The following is a 23,403-nucleotide window of genomic DNA, read 5'->3' on the forward strand; positions in this document are numbered from 1 at the left end:
TTCTTGTTTATTCCAATCAGAAAGAAGAGGGTAAGCCTGTTCCAAGATGAAAAAATTTCTTTAAAAATTGGCAGATTTTTCTAAGCCTATAGCCTTACTATTTCATCAAAAATCATCCAGTCTAAAAAGCCACCAATTTTTCAAGAAAACCATTCTAATTCCAGTTCTTTATTCAATTCTTGTTTATTCCAATCAGAAAGAAGAGGGTAAGCCTGTTCCGAGATGAAAAAATTTCCTTAAAAATTGCCAGATTTTTCTAAGCCTATAGCCTTACTATTTCATCAAAAATCATCCAGTCTAAAAAGCCACCAATTTTTCAAGAAAACCATTCTAATTCCAGTTCTTTATTCAATTCTTGTTTCTTCCAATCAGAAAGAAGAGGGTAAGCCTGTTCCAAGATGAACAAATTTGTTTAAAAATTGGCAGATTTTTCTAAGCCTATAGCCTTACTATTTCATCAAAAATCATCCATTCTAAAAAGCCACCAATTTTTCAAGAAAACCATTCTAATTCCAGTTCTTTATTCAATTCTTGTTTATTCCAATCAGAAAGAAGAGGGTAAGCCTGTTCCGAGATGAAAAATTTCCTTAAAAATTGCCAGATTTTTCTAAGCCTATAGCCTTACTATTTCATCAAAAATCATCCAGTCTAAAAAGCCACCAATTTTTCAAGAAAACCATTCTAATTCCAGTTCTTTATTCAATTCTTGTTTATTCCAATCAGAAAGAAGAGGGTAAGCCTGTTCCAAGATGAAAAAATTTCCTTAAAAATTGGCAGATTTTTCTAAGCCTATAGCCTTACTATATCATGAAAAATCATCCAGTCAAAAAAGCCACCAATTTTTCAAAAAAACCATTCTAATTCCAGTTCTTTATTCAATTCCTGTTTATTCCAATCAGAAAGAAGAGGGTAAGCCTGTTCCGAGATGAAAAAATTTCCTTAAAAATTGGCAGATTTTTCTAAGCCTATAGCCTTACTATTTCATCAAAAATCATCCAGTCTAAATAGCCACCAATTTTTCAAGAAAACCATTCTAATTCCAGTTCTTTATTCAATTCTTGTTTATTCCAATCAGAAAGAAGAGGGTAAGCCTGTTCCGAGATGAAAAAATTTCCTTAAAAATTGGCAGATTTTTCTAAGCCTATAGCCTTACTATTTCATCAAAAATCATCCAGTCTAAATAGCCACCAATTTTTCAAGAAAACCATTCTAATTCCCGTTCTTTATTCAATTCTTGTTTATTCCAATCAGAAAGAAGAGGGTAAGCCTGTTCCAAGATGAAAAAATTTCCTTAAAAATTGGCAGATTTTTCTAAGCCTATAGCCTTACTATTTCCTCAAAAATGATCCAGTCTAAAAAGCCACTAATTTTTCAAAAAAACCATTCTAATTCCAGTTCTTTATTCAATTCTTGTTTATTCCAATCAGAAAGAAGAGGGTAAGCCTGTTCCAAGATGAAAAAATTTCCTAAAAAATTGGCAGATTTTTCTAAGCCTATAGCCTTACTATTTCATCAAAAATCATCCAGTCTAAAAAGCCACCAATTTTTCAAGAAAACCATTCTAATTCCAGTTCTTTATTCAATTCTTGTTTACTCCAATCAGAAAGAAGAGGGTAAGCCTGTTCCGAGATGAAAAAATTTCCTTAAAAATTGCCAGATTTTTCTAAGCCTACAGCCTTACTATTTCATCAAAAATCATCCAGTCTAAAAAGCCACCAATTTTCAAGAAAACCATTCTAATTCCAGTTCTTTATTCAATTCTTCTTTATTCCAATCAGAAAGAAGAGGGTAAGCCTGTTCCGAGATGAAAAAATTTCATTAAAAATTGGCAGATTTTTCTAAGCCTATAGCCTTACTATTTCATCAAAAATCATCCAGTCTAAATAGCCACCAATTTTTCAAGAAAACCATTCTAATTCCAGTTCTTTATGAAATTCCTGTTTATTCCAATCAGAAAGAAGAGGGTAAGCCTGTTCCAAGATGAAAAAATTTTCTTAAAAATTGGCAGATTTTTCTAAGCCTACAGCCTTACTATTTCACCAAAAATCATCCAGTCTATAAAAGCCACCAATTTTTCAAGAAAACTATTCTAATACCAGTTCTTTATTCAATACTTGTTTATTCCAAACAGAAAGAAGAGGGTAAGCCTGTTCCGAAATGAAAAAATTTCCTTAAAAATTGGCAGATTTTTCTAAGCCTATAGCCTTACTATTTCATCAAAAATCATCCAGTCTAAAAAGCCTCTAATTTTTCAAGAAAACCATTCTAATTCAAGTTCTTTATTCAATTCTTGTTTATTCCAATCAGAAAGAAGAGGGTAAGCCTGTTCCGAGATGAAAAAATTTCCTTAAAAATTGGCAGATTTTTCTAAGCCTTACTATTTCATGAAAAATCATTCAGTCAAAAAAGCCACCAATTTTTCAAGAAAACCATACTAATTCCAGTTCTTTATTCAATTCTTGTTTATTCCAATCAGAAAGAAGAGGGTAAGCCTGTTCCAAGATGAAAAAATTTCCTAAAAAATTGGCAGATTTTTCTAAGCCTATAGCCTTACTATTTGATGAAAAATCATCCAGTCTAAAAAGCCACCAATTTTTCAAGAAAACCATTCTAATTCCAGTTCTTTATTCAATTCTTGTTTATTCCAATCAGAAAGAAGAGGGTAAGCCTGTTCCGAGATGAAAAAATTTCCTTAAAAATTGGCAGATTTTTCTAAGCCTATAGCCTTACTATTTCATCAAAAATCATCCAGTCTAAAAAGCCACCAATTTTTCAAGAAAACCATTCTAATTCCAGTTCTTTATTCAATTCTTGTTTATTCCAATCAGAAAGAAGAGGGTAAGCCTGTTCCGAGATGAACAAATTTCCTTAAAAATTGGCAGATTTTTCTAAGCCTATAGCCTTACTATTTCATCAAAAATCATCCAGTCTAAATAGCCACCAATTTTTCAAGAAAACCATTCTAATTCCAGTTCTTTATGAAATTCCTGTTTATTCCAATCAGAAAGAAGAGGGTAAGCCTGTTCCAAGATGAAAAAATTTTCTTAAAAATTGGCAGATTTTTCTAAGCCTACAGCCTTACTATTTCACCAAAAATCATCCAGTCTATAAAAGCCACCAATTTTTCAAGAAAACTATTCTAATACCAGTTCTTTATTCAATACTTGTTTATTCCAAACAGAAAGAAGAGGGTAAGCCTGTTCCGAAATGAAAAAATTTCCTTAAAAATTGGCAGATTTTTCTAAGCCTATAGCCTTACTATTTCATCAAAAATCATCCAGTCTAAAAAGCCTCTAATTTTTCAAGAAAACCATTCTAATTCAAGTTCTTTATTCAATTCTTGTTTATTCCAATCAGAAAGAAGAGGGTAAGCCTGTTCCGAGATGAAAAAATTTCCTTAAAAATTGGCAGATTTTTCTAAGCCTTACTATTTCATGAAAAATCATTCAGTCAAAAAAGCCACCAATTTTTCAAGAAAACCATACTAATTCCAGTTCTTTATTCAATTCTTGTTTATTCCAATCAGAAAGAAGAGGGTAAGCCTGTTCCAAGATGAAAAAATTTCCTAAAAAATTGGCAGATTTTTCTAAGCCTATAGCCTTACTATTTGATGAAAAATCATCCAGTCTAAAAAGCCACCAATTTTTCAAGAAAACCATTCTAATTCCAGTTCTTTATTCAATTCTTGTTTATTCCAATCAGAAAGAAGAGGGTAAGCCTGTTCCGAGATGAAAAAATTTCCTTAAAAATTGGCAGATTTTTCTAAGCCTATAGCCTTACTATTTCATCAAAAATCATCCAGTCTAAAAAGCCACCAATTTTTCAAGAAAACCATTCTAATTCCAGTTCTTTATTCAATTCTTGTTTATTCCAATCAGAAAGAAGAGGGTAAGCCTGTTCCGAGATGAACAAATTTCCTTAAAAATTGGCAGATTTTTCTAAGCCTATAGCCTTACTATTTCATCAAAAATCATCCAGTCTAAAAAGCCACTAATTTTTCAAGAAAACCATTCTAATTCCAGTTCTTTATTCAATTCTTGTTTATTCCAATCAGAAAGAAGAGGGTAAGCCTGTTCCGAGATGAAAAAATTTCCTTAAAAATTGGCAGATTTTTCTAAGCCTATAGCCTTACTATTTCATCAAAAATCATCCAGTCTAAATAGCCACCAATTTTTCAAGAAAACCATTCTAATTCCAGTTCTTTATTCAATTCCTGTTTATTCCAATCAGAAAGAAGAGGGTAAGCCTGTTCCAAGATGAAAAAATTTTCTTAAAAATTGGCAGATTTTTCTAAGCCTATAGCCTTACTATTTCACCAAAAATCATCCAGTCTATAAAAGCCGCCAATTTTTCAAGAAAACTATTCTAATACCAGTTCTTTATTCAATACTTGTTTATTCCAAACAGAAAGAAGAGGGTAAGCCTGTTCCGAAATGAAAAAATTTCCTTAAAAATTGGCAGATTTTTCTAAGCCTATAGCCTTACTATTTCATCAAAAATCATCCAATCTAAAAAGCCACCAATTTTTCTAAAAACTATTCTAATTCCAGTTCTTTATTCAATTCTTGTTTATTCCAATTAGAAAGAAGAGGGTAAGCCTGTTCCGAGATGAAAAAATTTCCTTAAAAATTGGCAGATTTTTCTAAGCCTATAGCCTTACTATTTCATGAAAAATCATCCAGTCTAAAAAGCCACCAATTTTTCAAGAAAACCATTCTAATTCCAGTTCTTTATTCAATTCTTGTTTATTCCAATCAGAAAGAAGAGGGTAAGCCTGTTCCGAGATGAAAAAATTTCCTTAAAAATTGGCAGATTTTTCTAAGCCTATAGCCTTACTATTTCATCAAAAATCATCCAGTCTAAATAGCCACCAATTTTTCAAGAAAACCATTCTAATTCCAGTTCTTTATTCAATTCTTGTTTATTCCAATCAGAAAGAAGAGGGTAAGCCTGTCCCGAGATGAAAAAATTTCCTTAAAAATTGGCAGATTTTTCTAAGCCTATAGCCTTACTATTTCATCAAAAATCATCCAGTCTAAATAGCCACCAATTTTTCAAGAAAACCATTCTAATTCCAGTTCTTTATTCAATTCTTGTTTATTCCAATCAGAAAGAAGAGGGTAAGCCTGTTCCAAGATGAAAAAATTTCCTTAAAAATTGGCAGATTTTTCTAAGCCTATAGCCTTACTATTTCCTCAAAAATGATCCAGTCTAAAAAGCCACTAATTTTTCAAAAAAACCATTCTAATTCCAGTTCTTTATTCAATTCTTGTTTATTCCAATCAGAAAGAAGAGGGTAAGCCTGTTCCAAGATGAAAAAATTTCCTAAAAAATTGGCAGATTTTTCTAAGCCTATAGCCTTACTATTTCATCAAAAATCATCCAGTCTAAAAAGCCACCAATTTTTCAAGAAAACCATTCTAATTCCAGTTCTTTATTCAATTCTTGTTTACTCCAATCAGAAAGAAGAGGGTAAGCCTGTTCCAAGATGAAAAAATTTCCTTAAAAATTGATAGATTTTTCTAAGCCTACAGCCTTACTATTTCATCAAAAATCATCCAGTCTAAAAAGCCACCAATTTTCAAGAAAACCATTCTAATTCCAGTTCTTTATTCAATTCTTCTTTATTCCAATCAGAAAGAAGAGGGTAAGCCTGTTCCGAGATGAAAAAATTTCATTAAAAATTGGCAGATTTTTCTAAGCCTATAGCCTTACTATTTCATCAAAAATCATCCAGTCTAAAAAGCCACTAATTTTTCAAGAAAACCATTCTAATTCCAGTTCTTTATTCAATTCTTGTTTATTCCAATCAGAAAGAAGAGGGTAAGCCTGTTCCGAGATGAAAAAATTTCCTTGAAAATTGGCAGAATGCTTTAAGCCTATAGCCTTACTATTTCATCAAAAATCATCCAGTCTAAAAAGCCACCAATTTTTCAAGAAAACTATTCTAATTCCAGTTCTTTATTCAATTCTTGTTTATTCCAATCAGAAAGAAGAGGGTAAGCCTGTTCCGAGATGAAAAAATTTCCTTAAAAATTGGCAGATTTTTCTAAGCCTATAGCCTTACTATTTCATCAAAAATCATCCAGTCTAAAAAGCCACCAATTTTTCAAGAAAACAATTCTAATTCCAGTTCTTTATTCAATTCTTGTTTATTCCAATCAGAAAGAAGAGGGTACGCCTGTTCCAAGATGAAAAAATTTCCTTAAAAATTGGCAGATTTTTCTAAGCCTATAGCCTTACTATTTTATCAAAAATCATCCAGTCTAAAAAGCCACCAATTTTTCAAGAAAACCATTCTAATTCCAGTTCTTTATGAAATTCCTGTTTATTCCAATCTTCCAATCAGAAAGAAGAGGGTAAGCCTGTTCCAAGATGAAAAAATTTCCTTAAAAATTGGCAGATTTTTCTAAGCATATAGCCTTTACTATTTCATCAAAAATCATCCAGTCTAAAAAGCCACCAATTTTTCAAGAAAACTATTCTAATTCCAGTTCTTTATTCAAGTCTTGTTTATTCCAATCAGAAAGAAGAGGGTAAGCCTGTTCCAAGATGAAAAAATTTTCTGAAAAATTGGCAGATTTTTCTAAGCCTATAGCCTAACTATTTCATCAAAAATCATCCAGTCTAAAAAGCCACCAATTTTTCAAGAAAACCATTCTAATTCCAGTTCTTTATTCAATTCCTGTTTATTCCAATCAGAAAGAAGAGGGTAAGCCTGTTCCAAGATGAAAAAATTTCCTTAAAAATTGCCAGATTTTTCTAAGCCTATAGCCTTACTATTTCATCAAAAATCATCCAGTCTAAAAAGCCACCAATTTTTCAAGAAAACTATTCTAATTCCAGTTCTTTATTCAAGTCTTGTTTATTTCAATCAGAAAGAAGAGGGTAAGCCTGTTCCGAGATGAAAAAATTTCATTAAAAATTGGCAGATTTTTCTAAGCCTATAGCCTTACTATTTCATCAAAAATCATCCAGTCTAAAAAGCCACTAATTTTTCAAGAAAACCATTCTAATTCCAGTTCTTTATTCAATTCTTGTTTATTCCAATCAGAAAGAAGAGGGTAAGCCTGTTCCGAGATGAAAAAATTTCCTTAAAAATTGGCAGATTTTTCTAAGCCTATAGCCTTACTATTTCATCAAAAATCATCCAGTCTAAAAAGCCACCAATTTTTCAAGAAAACCATTCTAATTCCAGTTCTTTATTCAATTCTTGTTTATTCCAATCAGAAAGAAGAGGGTACGCCTGTTCCAAGATGAAAAAATTTCCTTAAAAATTGGCAGATTTTTCTAAGCCTATAGCCTTACTATTTTATCAAAAATCATCCAGTCTAAAAAGCCACCAATTTTTCAAGAAAACCATTCTAATTCCAGTTCTTTATGAAATTCCTGTTTATTCCAATCTTCCAATCAGAAAGAAGAGGGTAAGCCTGTTCCAAGATGAAAAAATTTCCTTAAAAATTGGCAGATTTTTCTAAGCATATAGCCTTTACTATTTCATCAAAAATCATCCAGTCTAAAAAGCCACCAATTTTTCAAGAAAACTATTCTAATTCCAGTTCTTTATTCAAGTCTTGTTTATTCCAATCAGAAAGAAGAGGGTAAGCCTGTTCCAAGATGAAAAAATTTTCTGTAAAATTGGCAGATTTTTCTAAGCCTATAGCCTAACTATTTCATCAAAAATCATCCAGTCTAAAAAGCCACCAATTTTTCAAGAAAACCATTCTAATTCCAGTTCTTTATTCAATTCCTGTTTATTTCAATCAGAAAGAAGAGGGTAAGCCTGTTCCGAGATGAAAAAATTTCCTTAAAAATTGGCAGATTTTTCTAAGCCTATAGCCTTACTATTTCATCAAAAATCATCCAGTCTAAAAAGCCACCAATTTTACAAGAAAACCATTCTAATTCCAGTTCTTTATGAAATTCCTGTTTATTCCAATCAGAAAGAAGAGGGTAAGCCTGTTCCAAGATGAAAAAATTTCCTTAAAAATTGGCAGATTTTTCTAAGCATATAGCCTTTACTATTTCATCAAAAATCATCCAGTCTAAAAAGCTGCCAATTTTTCAGAAAAACCATTTTTCTAGTTTTTCTATGGTGTCATCATTTTCCATCTCACGAATGATTTTCTCAAAGTGACGCTGTAAGTGATATGGAATCTGTCTTAGCAGCTAAATAATTGGTTTGGAGTCAGGTTGTAAATGAAAATGCACAGAGCTTGCTTTCAGTTCACCAAGACCAGTAAAGACATTCTCATAGTTGGATATGATGCTTGCAACTGATGGCTGGGTTTTGTTTCTAAGGCTTTCAAAATCATTCTTGTTGTCCAGCTGGCTTTGTCTAGTGGCACAGGAGATAGCACTGATTTGGCTTGGAGAAACATGATTCCGTTAAAGATTCAGCTAATGTGCAAAAGATCAGGTTGCAAGGATTACCATGGAGATCCTTGTCACCAATAACAACCCGTGTCTTTCTTTGTTGTATTATGCTACATTGTGTCAAAGGTGATTTGTCCTTTTGGAATTATGATGGTACTCCCATATGGCTGCTGTGTGGCTGGAGTGTGAACAATTCTTCTGGTATTTTGGGCACATTGCTGTCAAGGAGAATATTGGCTTCCACACCAGTGTCAATTAGTGCCTGAATTTTTGCTATACCAAGGCTGAGTTCTGCTTTTTTGTGCTTGCTTGATATGCTATTAATTTCCTTTTGGTGAGTATGTATGATGGATGTCATTGTGGATATATCAGCAAAAAGCAGACAGCAGAAGAAAAAGCCTTTTTGCCACATAAATTGCAAAAAGAATTTTTGGCAGTGCAGTTTGGACCTCTGTCGCAGGTGCATCTGCCACAGCCAGCGCAACAGAGGACTTTGCTGGCACCCTGGGCAGGCATGAAATTTTCCTGAAAATTTTCCCTTTTTGGGCTTTCTAGGAGTATTTTCCCACTTTTTTACTGACCTCGTTTACAGTTGTATGTTGGGGGTTTTCACTTTCAACAGAGTTAAGTTGAAAGGAGCTACTAAGGGAATCAGAGTCTATCGATTTTGTGGCTTCTTTGGTGGCTTCAATTTTTCTGGATGCTGAAATTAATCTAGGCCAAATCATGTTCTTTTTCAAGAGAATTTTGTCTGATTAGCTACAGTGGTGCTTACTATTATATGATCTCTTATCAAAGTCTTGTGAATTTGATCCTCATGTGAATCAGTATTTGTATACCTGAATGCACATATTATATATCAGCATATTGACAGATTCTGTTAATTAAAGGATCAATTTTCTCACCTGGTTCCTGTTTGAGTTGATTAAACTGATGGTGCAAACATATCTGGTTTTGAGATTTCTGGTACTTTTGCTTTATTGTGTTCCTACATACTGGCATCTGATGTATCCTCTTTCAGTTCACCCATTGAGGCCAGCAGTTCATACCACATTTCCCACAAGTCTATAAAATCCCTGAATGCTTGTAGCGTGTTTCCCTCGTGTTATGAAGGGTCAAAAAGTGGACTTCCCACTGCTTTGGCTAGTGGGTTCATCTTTATCGAGATATCGCTGCTCGTCGCCAGTTAAAACAGCGTAATAAAATAAATGCAAACTCTATTATCGTCCATTTTCATCTAATTCATGTCAATGCGAGGTTAATAAAACAGAACAGAACATATAAACGAGGCCTATAGTCTTAATAATTGATCAAAAACTGTCCGGTCTATAATGCCGTTAATTTTTCGACAAAATCACTCTTATTCTAGAACATAATTTAATTCTTGTCTATTCTGATCATAAAGAAGCCGCTTCGCCTGTTTCAAGACGAAGAAAGTTTTGAAAAATTGCCGATTTGTCTAAAGCTTTACTATTTGATAGAAAATCGTTGAGTCAGAAAAGCTGGAGGTTTTACGAAAAATGACTCTTGTTTCATGACCCAATCCAATTCTTAATTTTTCTTATTAAAGGGAAGCAGCTTAACCTGTTTTTAGATGAAAAAAGTTTCCAAGGCTATAGTTTTACCTGTCCAAAAAATTTCTTATTCCAATATTTGCCGAATTTCTTGTTATTTTATAGCACTTTGATTGTCAATCATTTGAAAACAGTATGAGAAGTCATTTTTAACAATTTTCAATATTTTGTAAGCAAAGCAAACTTCCTTCAAAAGTGGAAATTTTGCCAAATCTACAGGCTTACACAAAGGGTACCACTTTACACTGGTACATGGTTTGTTGATCACTTGCAAACAATATTTAAGGTCTTCCATATATATTTTCAACAATTCTCAAGAACGCGACATTTCCTTTAAAAATGAAAAACTTTTACCCTATCTTTGCCTATATTTACAGCTAATTACTGGCACTTTGATTGTCAATCACGTTCAAACGTCATCAAAATTAAAACTATTTTTTGATAACAATTGTTCCAAGCCTATAGGCTTATCTTTTAATGAATAATCATTTCTTCAATCAGTTTCAATTTTAAAATGCCACTTATTCCATGCTTATACCTTACATTTTCATCACTCTTTAAAGCCAACAAGTGTCCAGGACTTTTAACTAGATTTAATCGTTATCAAAAATCTACATTAAGGACCGTAACAGTTTCTAAGGAATACAATTTTCCTTGAAAAATAGCGAAATTTTTTATCGTTTTAGGTTGTTTTTCATTTTTGTAGGAATTAATTTTTGTAGCTAATCTTTAGCACACTGGCAGTCAAAAAATCTCCAACGGTATTTAAAGTCATCCTAAACATTATTTAAGGTAATTCAAGCACAAAATTTTATCTTCAAAAATGGCGACTTTTCCGGGCCCATAGGAACAGTCTTAACACTTCCTTGCCGACTAGACAAACATTTTTAAAAAGGCATTCAGAAAAAACCCTTTAAGAAAGTCAGTAAAATTTGCGATTAAGATTACCAATTAACATTTACCCGATTGCAGTGTTTTAGAAAACCATAACCTGTAAATTAGAGGACAAAGTTGTATTTTGGGTAATTTTGCACACTGGCTTCATTGGTGCCACGCTAGTGAGCAATTTTTTGAAAATAACATTTTGTTAAGCAATTAACTTCTATTTGATATACATAGAAACCCGAAATATGAAGGCCGTAACCTATAAACTTTTGAAGTACGCTGTGTTGCAAAAAGTCAATCCATTTCAGAAATTTAGAACTTTCTCTGCAAGCTAGGCTTTAGTCTTAGTTTTTACAAAACATTATATTTACACGTACATCAATAGCATAACATTTTGAAGAATGCATATCATAGAAAGATTAATTATCTATTATACGCTTTTTATTTATATTACTTTTTTTGGTTTTGGGTAACAATGCCTTCGTGACCTATTCCTTTTTTTAGTTTTACATACCTAGGCCTTCGTGGCCAATAACCTGATTTTCATTTCTATATTTTCTACTGTGAGGTCCGAGTGGTGGCCTCGAACTGGTACGATGTTGCCAACGGTAATGAGAAGAAACCACAGGGGCGATTAAGGACCAACGCAACCGATCCTAAATAGGAGGGGCCATCACTGTTAAGAAAGTTTCTTCTTACTTCCTGTGGCCCCAATGGTGGCAAAAAATTTTCTGAAGCTGTTCACTTGTGGATTCTTGTTCCATGTATTTCTTCTTAATCTACAGGCTTATCCATATAAACGATTTGAGCCGATCTTCAATGTTTTATTTAGTATAAAAGTGGGGAGGCGCCCTGGCCTCCCTGTGGCGCAGGCCCTGCGATTTCACATTGATATTCTTTTTTAGCTCCAGAAAATATTCAATAAAAGTTGATCTTGTTTATCTAGGGTTTATAGAGGCAAGTAATTGGATAGAGGTAAGATGAAATACTTAAAATATGTTTACCTAATTAAAAGTCTTGAAATTCTTTAACATTGACAATTTCTGTTTTTATGCTTTCATTTCTTTTCTAGCTGTCTCCTCAGCCAAGCTCAGCTGGTATAGACAAATTCATGGTCAGTTTAAACAGCACACCTGTTAAACAAGAGGAAGAAGGAAATCTTTACAATAGAAATAATGTGATATTCATCTTTCTGGCAAGAAATAAGTTAGAGAAAGTGCATTTTCTTTGTAACGTGTTTTGATTGCATTATGATAGACAAGGCGAGACAGCATTGTAAAGAGGTCACCTGGCATGTGTGATAGCGCAACACAGTAAACGTGTAGTAACTTTTGCTTTTAAGGAAGCTCATATAAATCTAGAAACAATTCGCTATGGGCCGTTTCTGATTTTGTTAAAAAGTGCTTTCTGGCGTTTAATGATACGGAAATTCAAAAGAAAAATGTCACTATGGTTTATTAGATGAAAATACCACCAGTAACTGCTTGGATGGATACTCGTATACATACTTAAAACTACCACTGGGCTACAAGTTCGAAAATTGACAGTAATCATTTCACTACTAGTATTAATACTGGTAGTTACTACTGGGTTGCTAGATCTAACCATGACAGTTACCACTGGGTAATTAGTTCTAATTCTGACAACTACTACTGGGTTACTAGTTCTTAAACTAAGACACCACAAGGTTAATATATAGTTCTAAAAATGGAAGATATCACCAGGATACTAATTTTAATGCTGGTTCTAAAACTAGCAGTTACCAAGTTACCACTCGGTTAATAGTTCTAATAATTGCAGTTACCACCAGGATACTAGCTTTAATACTGGCAGTTACTACCGGGTTAATAGTTTTAATAATGACAGTTACCACAGAGTTGGGATTTCTTATATAGCACAAACAACCGACAACGACTGCTTGCCTAACTCGCTTATTGACAGCTGTATTTTCTTGTGGTACTTTTTGACACTAGCAAAACAAAAAGCAAAGTATGCAGTGTTATCGCTATTTCGTGCAATCTTCAAATTTTGCGGTACCAAAATAGCATATCATAGCCGACAATTTATTTAATTAATTGCATCAGATATAAATCTTGATATATCAAGATGTCAGATAAGGAATTGATTGCTTTATCAAATCATTATAAAAATTTGTGGTTTCCAATCATAATAGCTGCCAGAACTCGTGTTTTGAGCATAAAAAGAATGAAGAGGTTTTAAAAAATAAATCCTTCCAGCTAAGTACTACCATGTGGTTGGAAAAGCTTTTAAAAAGGTTTTGCAAGAATATCATACTTACTGAGACAAAATTGTAAAATAGAGCAAAAACAAAAAATAGTAATAGCTCGATTTCGAGTTCGATTTCACCTAGAATTCGATACCTGGTACGTAAAAAGATTTGTCGGCACACAAATGAATAACTTTTATGAATAGAAATCTGAAACTTGCAAACATTTACAAACTGCAATGCCACCTAATGATTTTTTGGCAGTAGCGGAACATTTTTGGGGGGAGGTGGGCGACGACCGCTCAGCTTTTGCCACATTGTCAGCAAAAACACAGTTTTTAGCGGCTGTGTCAGTAAATTTTTTCATTTGTCGATGAATTCGTCTGCTTTTGTGGGTTTTGTCCGCCATACCTGAAAAAAACATTTTCCCCAGCAAAAGTTCGGCTCATTGTCCTGTCATTCTTGACATCCGGACGACAGTGTAAACCAAAGATGGAAAAATGACTTGCAAAAGCGAGGTAATGATTCCACTAACTTCTGTTGGTTAGCACAGTTCGTTCATTTCTGTTTTAGACAACGCGAAACAAGAACTAATGAAATAACGACGTAGACAAACCGATCACAAAAATGTTCAAACGATGTCAACGTGAATTGGATTTTCTGACTGGAATTAAAAAGTCTGTCTCTTTTTCATTGTACAGTAAACAAGAGAAAATTGGATATCCACTCCTAAACGCAAATAGTTTCTTTTCAAATCTTGGCTTGTTTGTATTGTTGTTCAATCGAAATGCTAAACGCACTAAAGAAAAATCTATTCAATTAGTTATGCTTATAGTGAGAAATCAAGTGTTGATTTGTGCTCAAGTCGATTTTGAAGAAATATTTAAGGTCATACGGAATCAATCTTTTTATGTGGCAGGTTTTTACTAACGAACTATAATTGCTCTTTAGCAACAAAATTCAAAGTTTTTCACAATTAGGAAGTTGCTCTCGGTTTTGGTGTGATGCAGTTTTTTCCAACCAGCAGGTACATATGTAAATACGAATACACAGTAAAGAGCAGTGGAGACTTGTCAAAAATCTGAAAACAAATGTAACCCGCTAGCTCATTTCATTCGATGCGTGATATGTACATTGTTTCTACAGAACTTTTATAGCAGTATGTATCTATACAGAAACGATGCGTCATAAATGTTTGATCAGTGAAAGATGCGGATCTAGGCTGGTTTAACGACAAGAAGAATAAAATTGGAGAAAGCATTATTGATTATCGTTTAAATGCAAGGTATGTTTTTAGGCAGTGATTAGAATAAGACTGAAGATCTATGCTAAGAGATGCACATTATTATAATGTTCCTGTGCTACTCTTCTTCTAAGTATATTCTGGTAAAAAATAAATTACATTTTTAGATATGTTGTAGTCTCAACAGTGTTTTAGAAACAAACCTCCTCGTGTATGCAACAATTAACACAGCCACCTCCTCGTGTATGCAACAATTTGTCATTTTTCTTTGACTCTGTTAAATATTTTCAAACGTAATTTGCAAGCAATCTTGTGAAAGTTCGAGAGTTTAGTGGACCAACTAGAAACACTGACCTGACACGCGATCATCGTCTAACTCAATGAGCAATAAAACATGCTTTTCTCAAATGAAATTTAGAGCAGTAAAAAAACATTAGTAAAAAAGTCAATATGCTTGTGTTATTAAAGCTAAAATTTAATCATTTAACTCAAAATTTAACATCTTTGTTATTCACAACAAACATTCCTAATTGTTTATGTTTGTCAGTAAAAATAAGAAATACATTTTGCTCATAATGTTAGTGATTATATAATGAAATGGTAAATATCGTAATTATCAAATATAATTGGCTGATAATTTTATGGTAATGACTTATTGAAAATAAAGAAATAACACGGCTTTCGAAAAATATGTACGCACCAAAAATGCTAAGGCTGACAAACAAGGATCTATGGTAAGCTTGCAGAAATAATTAGAATTATTCTTCAAGAGCACCAATTATATTGGTTAGACATGCATTCGGAGAGTAAACAACTTGTTAGGCTGAATAAAGAAGTTAAGTTCTGCAATCCAAACTCAAAGTATAATCAAAAGTCAAGAATCATGAATTGAATGGATGAATGAATGAGTGAATTCAGTTGCTCTTACACTGCTCATAATGGTGAGACAGTTTGAGTCTAGATTCAGATTTAGAGATGGAGAAGGCGCTAGCGGGCATGCTTACGCTCGCTCATGTGGAAGTATTACACATATGAAGCAATGTCAGGATCAGCAACTTGCAGCTCAAAGGAGCACACATTAAGGAGAAAATGCAAAGACCGGAGTGTTTTCAGAACCTTAACACAAATCCGTTTGGAAAACAGGCTGTTGTCAACATCAGAAGAGTGTCATTTCAATTGAAACCACCTGCGGCCTATTGCAATTGATTTTGCATAACATTTTTCATTGTTTGATGTATTACTACAAAAAAGCTTCTTTCTGTTAACAAAACCTCTTAATTAACGAAAATTCAGAAATATCAAAGAATAGTCACAATTTAACGTGAATGTGGCGCCAAAGTACAGACGCATCAAAACAGATTTAAACTCAAGAAGAATTTAAAGGAATTAAGGATTAGGCAGTGCTTGCTTTGAAATGGAATTCGATCCTAAAGTTGAAAACAGAGTTCAGGCAGATCACAAATCGACAGCAAAACCACTTCAATAAGTATGAAATGATTAAGAGAGGCATACTACAGGGCATTTTTTAACATATAAAGTAGTGGGGAAATTCCCCACCAGCCCCTTTCATTGCCCCACCAGTGGAACATGTTTACCCCACCACTTAAGTGCCCTTATGATTCGGTGACTTTTTTACTTTTTACTTTATTTGAGGTATTGGTGGATGAAATCTTGATTGAACAGGTTTCAAATCTCAATTGATTTTTCCCTGGAACTGCTGCTTATATATGTGATTCCCCTTCTAATTCACAAAGTCTATTTTTGAAAGCCTGTTTGTCTGTAAATTCTTCCTTTATCTATATGCCCTTTTCTCAAATGCCCCACCAGTGGAAAATTCTTAAAAAATGCCCTGGCATACTTTATCCATGCAATAGTTGGAAAATTCATGTTCTTGAAGATGAAGAAAAAAACAGTTGAAAATGATGCATTGTGCGACAATATGCTCGACAGCCTTGGCTACGACACAGTTTGATTGATAAAAGTAAATTTATCACTGCCTCTTCTGGGACGTTTGAGGGAGTAACGCAAATAGCTTTCAAAAGACTTTTAAATTCCACGCAAACATTAACGAATTCACAAAGAGAATCTAATGCCTTTGGAGAAGATGAATTACTTAGCAAAAAGTATATTTACAACGCAAATTATTCTAAACAAATATGTTCAAAAACCAGTGATATTCTGAAAAGGGTTCAAAAGCTCAAATATTCTGAGCTACAAGCTTTTGATTATCAAGAGTGTAACAGAACACATGCCAACATTTCACATCCATACTGCTTATTTATGCATGATATCAGTTTACCAAAAATATATTGGTTGCCAGTAGTCACAATAGTCATTGTCCAAAAGAAAACTTTCTGAAAATCTATAAATAATATAGCATTGGTTTGAAGTTACTTTCTGGAAAATAATATCTGGCCAAAAGAATTTTGTTTATATTTGTTGGAACACTTTAAAAAGCAAAATTTAAAGATGTTTGCACTTTTTGGTAATTAATATAAATTAATATTGCAGAAACAGACTCTAAATTTAAGCTTAATATGATTGGGAATGAGCCGATTCAAACGACCAAAAGCTTTTAAACCAAAACATTTACAGATAAAAGAAATTTGTTGTTTAATCCGATGAATATTGTAAATCTCGAGATTTATTTCATTATAGTGATAAATAAATTGTGACATGAATATTAAATTAGCTGGCAACAAGATGAAAGTTAAGCGATGCTTTCTGTAAATCAACAAATTTGTTGATGCATGCCAAAAGGTTTTCACTGCACTGTGCGAGCTTTTCACTCGAATCTAGGGAAGTTAATTACTTTCTACGCGAAAAAGCACTTATTCAACGATGTACTATCTGTAGCAAGCGCGAACATGTGCAGAAGGAGATAACGAACTGGTTGCCTGTTGTCAGACACTTGACAGTGCGTAGATAATTATCAAATCATTTGATTAGCGAGATGGTACTATCAAGTCCTAATTCGTCATTGATAATAACTATCAACCCATTGGTCAGAGATTGCAAAAGAAGCAGCCATAGAAAAAAACTATTGTAGTAAAAAATATGGCACAAGTATCTCTTTGACGTAGGGATCAAAAAGAACATTGCTTGACTTTAAAGGCAATTTGTCACGACGTTGATTGATCATAAGAACAAAGGGATTTTTTATTGTTTCCAGTCCCCCTTTAAGTTATCGCATTGTAAAAAATATGGCGGAGCGCTGGAATCGTGTTTAGGCTATTGTTCCAGCTATTGTTCTCGCTAACCAATCCACAACGAGACAGATTGCCTTTAAGCTTTGACATATATCAGATCGATACCTAATTTCTTCTTGGCATCAACTATTCCTGCGAGAAAGACTGATACGAAAGACGCAACATTTTAGATTGAGAGAAACAATTAGACATTCTTAGGAGCAATGCAATGCAAATGAAAATAGCTACCATTATCTCCAGCACTGAATTTGTTATTCACTCTCTCACTAAAAAGCGAGTAGTTTCCAAGCTTCACATTTTGGGAAAGTTCCATGTGTTTTCGGAATGTAATCACTAGATGGCCATAACAATCGCATCTTTCTTTGATATTTTGCTTTTGTTCCCAATCTGCAATATTTTCTTCGTCAAAACAACCGTGCAATAATAGACGGCGGGCCTCCCACAGTTTCAAAACAACACATTTTTGAGGTGAAAATTGAGTTCTACCTTTAAGAATGATTCCGTTTGATTCAGCAGGTTGGAGTGTGTTCATGATACCTTCTCGACAAAGATAACTGGCTGTTCACGTACAACAAATGCAAGGGAGGTGAATTCTAGGAAAAACAAAAGAGGAAAATCTGTAAGTACATCGACTGGTATTCATAATTGAATTATAAGATTCTCCGCATGAGAGAAAACAATAGCATTTGATATGTATACCAAGCAGAAATCAATTTATATACAGTAGCTTGTAAATTATATACAGGAATATATTTTGCCAGAAAAGGGATTAAACAAGCACATATAAACACTTAAATAATTTAAAATTCTAACGTTCAGAAGACTTAATGATACTGCAATGCGGGTTTATCTTCCTGCAGATAACATGTACAGATAGGCTATCAATGCAAAATTAACGTGTCTTCGTCATGCCACGCTAGTGTGTAAAAGGGATGAGAAAACCGAGCTGATTCAAATTTTCACCAACTTTCGACAGATTATTAGCTTATAATTTAGTTTATTGGCTATTTTTGCTGACTTCATTACATACTAATAAGTTTGCTATCTATTTTAAACAACATCTAAATCAGAAAATACGTTGCAGCGCAGTAAAAATATTAAGACTTGAATTGCATTATAAGACTCCTTGCAACTCTGGTCCAGGAGCAGGAAAAATGATGATAAAAATTGACTAAATGTAATAAGCCTTGAATTTTTGAGAAAATTTCATACTCTAAATGTATAAGACCTGTCACCTTGAAGTTTTATTTATTAGCAACAAACATTTCCACCTCTTCTAGAAATCATCGCCCATTCAAAGGCCATTTTTTACACACCCATGTTCAAAAAACCCTCTCCATGATATGTTCCAAAGAAAATGATAAAAATATCATCTTCTAGTGGACAAAGAAGGCTCTAGCATTTTTTCACATTTTTAGACAAGCAAACGTTAGATGCAGTCACTGTAAATAAATTTATTAAGCTTTTCCTAATAGGCCTTGCAGAAGTTCTAAGCTCAAAAACAATGTCATACTCTCGACTGTTACTACTTTCAGTTGTTAATTGTGTTATTACTTTGTGACCTTTTTCCTGTGACGTCAAACGACGTTCACGGGCCATAATGCTCATAGATGATAGTTTACACTACAAGAAGAATGAAGGCAAAAAGGTTCGACGTCCATCTTGTGATGCACAATGACAGACAGCTTCCGGTATATTCTGCGTTCATAAATCTTTTCAAGGAGCCAATCTATTTTCATAAACAAAACTAAATTTGTTTTCAAACCTTCTACAATTACACGGTAGCTCCTTATAATCGCCTCCAAATTCCGCTCTTAAATGCTAAATAAACACTGAAATAATTTTGGCCTGGACTTCTTCCCATAATTGATTGTTTTACCCGCCAGGAAATTACTCTTCGCCACAGATTAGAACAGCATCCATTATAAATCAACGCTCAGCGTCTGCAGATTATCAGAAAAGTAAATATTCAAAACAAAGATTCATTATATTAAATTCACACAAACCACATTCAATAAGATTTTTTTATCACTCTCTCCCCCTCCTCTATGAAAACGAGCTTGTTGGTCTCCTTTCATACAAAAATTCTGATAAATCTCCTGATGTTTGTCAAAATGAATTTAATAGGCGAGTAATTGTCCCCTTGCATTCTGGTTTTATGCACTAAGAAGGATTGAACCTCGAAATAGTGCAGCTTTTCACCGAAATGGTGAATCAGCCAAGATTTTACGTGATCAGAAATGTGGCTGCCAGTACGTAAAACATAAACGTGTACGAAACATATGCGAATAGTCTAGTCTTGGAAGTGTATTCAAGCTCGTAAGATCGAAAACGGCGAACAAAAGAAGCGACAAAACTGTTTAAGCAAAACATTTTCTAGTTTAATGTACGGAGGTGGCCGAAACAGGTAGATTTTCGAGGATTTCCTCTAGAAATCCCATTAACTCGGTTTTGTAGAAATTAAATGGTTGATTGCAATGAACATCATGCGAGATAGCTTCCATACCGTTAACCTTTATATAACCTTACTAGACAGGGAATTGCATAACCATCTAGCAACCCGCCTAAGCGAAGTTTCTAAAGCTTTAATCATAAAAGTAAAGGCCACTGATAATTTTAAGCCTTGAGAACATTCTGGCAAATGCCAGAAGTCGCGTATCCGGAAGCGTGAAAAATGCACGGTCAGCAAAATTTCGATTTTCGAACTTTCAAATCTCATGATACCATCAGAAAGAGCTTGCAAAAGATGTAAGAACAGCCACGTGATCTGGCCTATAAGCAAAAAGTTATGGCTGTGGAAGCGTTTTGTCAAACAACTTGCTTTCTGAAGTTTCATGATAGACGCATAGCTGTAGCATTGTCATAAAACATCATTAAAATGATACAATTTTACAACGTGCAAAGTAGTGCTCAAGGTAACCAGTACACCCTAGTCCAAAGATAGCTTTTTGGGGCATTTTTGCTCAGTTTTGCCAACCTTTTTTGAAGGCATCATCTGATTTAAAAAAAATTTCAAAATCAAAATTTTGCTGGCCGTGCATTTTTCATGCTTCCGGATACGCGACTTCTGGCATTTGCCAGAATGTTCTCAAGGCTTAAAATTATCAGTGGCCTTTACTTTTATGATTAAAGCTTTAGAAACTTCGCTTAGGCGGGTTGCTAGATGGTTATGCAAAATCCCGTCTATACTTGTTATATTCGTTTTCCTGGTTTTTCGTCAAATGTTCCAGAAAGGATACCTTTGTGTTGAGTACTGGTTTCATAATACCTTTCAAAATTTGCTGACTTAATCAAGTCATCAACATTGACTGGACAGTATATACTAAAGTTACTGCAAGGAAGGTATATATCTTCTTGCTTGACCAACTTATCATTAATTTCGGTTGAAACTTGGGCTTCGCCTCCAATACACAGCTCAGCATAGCGTTAATGTCGCCTTATTACAAAACCTAACATTATTTCACAGTTTTGACTAGGAGAAATAACATAACTGCTCCAGTCGCCTTTTGCGTGGCAAATTCCCAGTTCTTGGCGACAAAGTAGCAAACAATTGTCTGTTAAGTTATTCAAAATTTGTCTGTGTTACGTGAAAAGTTAGTAAATGTGTTCATTATCAAACATACAAAGGAGCTTTTTTTGCAAAAATTCACAGGTAATATACAAGAATGGCTCATTTTTAACTTATGACATGCAAAATATGTTTATATTTCAACGAGGACACATCTTGCGCACTTTCAACATACACAGCTACTACAGCACTCATTCGACGGTTCGTTTTTATATTTCATTTGATATCGCATTTCCATGCCAAACATTAGCATGCATTAAAGACTGCAGGTCACAGAGTCAAGGCGAGAATAACTGGCTTCTAAAATGCAATTTCACTCACACATGCAAATCAAATGAACACAGAAGCTGCAGGAAAAAGAACAATAGAAGTTAGTGTACAGGTCTCTTTGGCAAGTATGACATTGGTTCACATCTTAAATTCAAATTATGAACTTTGGGATTATTGCAAATTTAAGCTATGGACTAGGAAAAGAGAAACAAAAAGCAATGAATGTGAAGGGCAAAGCATAAGATTGAATAGAAATGTGAAGTTTAAACAAACTTAGGTTAAGTAATGTTTTCAAAGTGGGAAGTTACCTGAAATTTTATTAAAAATGAGACCAAACTCAACGCGGAGCCTAGTTAAGCATCTCACACCAAGAATACCGTGAAGCTTGAACTGGCGCATTTCATTAGAAGCTCTCTGGCCCTTGATGGTTGGTCAGGCAGAGGTTGCTAGATGACTTGTGAATTTAGCAACCAATGAGAAACCGTACACGGATGACGGACGTACTTGGAAGCAGGCGTAGTGATACTCAACTAGACAACCTTATAGCACTGCAAAACTTCAGAAAACAACGGAAATACAAAAGCATAGGTTTTCTCATAGAAAAAACAATGGAGCTATTATTATTGAGCTAATCGGTTCATCTTGTATGTTTTCTTGATTTTAAACACGCTGCAAAACCTTTTTATGAACTCTGAACTGTTGACTGACGGGACATAGTGCCTGTAACAGGGAAAACCATCCTGCTATCTACAAAAGTAGGGAGTTTTTGGCGTTTAATGTTGACAGATACCAAAATGTTTAGATAAAAGAAAATCTTTGCGGTCCTTTTGCTTTAAAGTTGAAAACTGTTCTGAAAACTTCAAATTTTGTATAGGAAGGTACTGGAGCTTAGAAAGAGCAGGTTTCTATGACGCATGCAAACCAAAGGTGAGTGAGAGCTTTTATGGAACAAAGCCCTTAGATGTCACATATTATGATTATGACGTGTTGAGTCTGAAAGTTGCACGCAGATGACTAGTTCTGAAAATTTTTACTTTTGTCAAAAATGCTGGGAATTTCAGTCAAGATCATCAAAATGTTCTTCTGAATGTCAAACAATAACAAGAAATTTGCAAAAGCATGCAAAAAATCAGTCCAAAAAATGTAAAACATATAATCGTAAATGCTTTGCAAACTACAAGAAACTGTCCAAGAAAACAGCCTATTTTGTTATGGCTGCTCAGTCAAATAGAAAAATTAGACCTGCCATAGAAGTTGAACAAAACGAAGCTGTCACATGAAAGGTGGAAATAACGATGATATGGATAAATGATTCAATATTTAATAGATAACATGCCAAGTATTTGTGACTGTTTCCAGCCACTTTAGACGGAACAGACTTGGAAGTGAAACGTTATAAATCAAGAATATTTCTGCCGAGGCGCCATGTTCATAATTTTTTGTTTAAATTTGATGCTCGAGTGCTTTTAATGTTGCTCTTATTTCGAAATTGATTTTTCAACAACTACATACTATGCTTTGTTTCTAAAACAACTAGATAACAGCTTTCAATCACATATTTACCTACAAGGTTGATTGATGATAAAGTCTGGTATTTGTTGCTAATATTAGATCAAAGTCTCCAAACGTTGCTTTTCTTTTTTGCTGGGAATGATCTTACGATACTCCAAATTTTGACAAATGGAGCCTGGGTGCTCATGTTAAACGCATTCTATACATTCAATATATACCTATAGATCATAAGTTAGAGAAAGCTGCCATAACAAACCATGAACAACTTCTGCAAAATCATAACAGCGATTAAATTAAAATTTATATATCAGGAAGTAAATCATACTACTTGCCTTATAAACTGACTACCTGAAAATACATCAATTAATTTTCAACTAGTGGCAGGAGAGCTGAAGGTCGAGGAACGTTTCCATGCGATTATACTTTAGCCTAAACGACAGCCTTCATAAATGGACGTTAAACAAACAGATTCTGCACATTGTTAATAACATGAAACAGACACACTTTTTATTCGTATTATCTTTCTTGTAAAAAGTCCA

General features: G+C 33.9%; 1 protein-coding gene and 1 long non-coding RNA gene across 6 annotated transcripts in view; one reads left to right on the forward strand and one right to left on the reverse strand.

The window, feature by feature from the left end:
- LOC135691185 (uncharacterized) overlaps positions 1-23,403 on the reverse strand; it is a 110,120-nt gene that overhangs the window by 21,387 nt on the left and 65,330 nt on the right. For all 3 annotated transcript variants that reach the window (XR_016145290.1, XR_016145291.1, XR_010516735.2), the window contains 2 exons: positions 17,743-18,107; positions 9,282-11,968 (listed from right to left, as the gene is read on the reverse strand). This is a non-coding gene — a long non-coding RNA (uncharacterized LOC135691185). The remainder of the gene's footprint in view (positions 1-9,281; positions 11,969-17,742; positions 18,108-23,403) is intronic.
- LOC135691177 (histamine H2 receptor) overlaps positions 13,929-23,403 on the forward strand; it is a 36,949-nt gene continuing 27,474 nt past the window's right edge. For 2 of the 3 annotated variants that reach the window (XM_065208970.2, XM_065208964.2), the window contains exons 1-2: positions 13,929-14,347; positions 18,028-18,133. The gene's annotated coding sequence lies outside the window, so the exon portion shown is untranslated. The remainder of the gene's footprint in view (positions 14,348-18,027; positions 18,134-23,403) is intronic. The other variant, XM_065208965.2, reaches the window with a different exon arrangement.

Source organism: Rhopilema esculentum, chromosome 4 (assembly GCF_057945365.1).
Source record: "Rhopilema esculentum isolate cy_ngs chromosome 4, ASM5794536v1, whole genome shotgun sequence".
Taxonomy (NCBI): Eukaryota; Metazoa; Cnidaria; class Scyphozoa; order Rhizostomeae; family Rhizostomatidae; genus Rhopilema; species Rhopilema esculentum.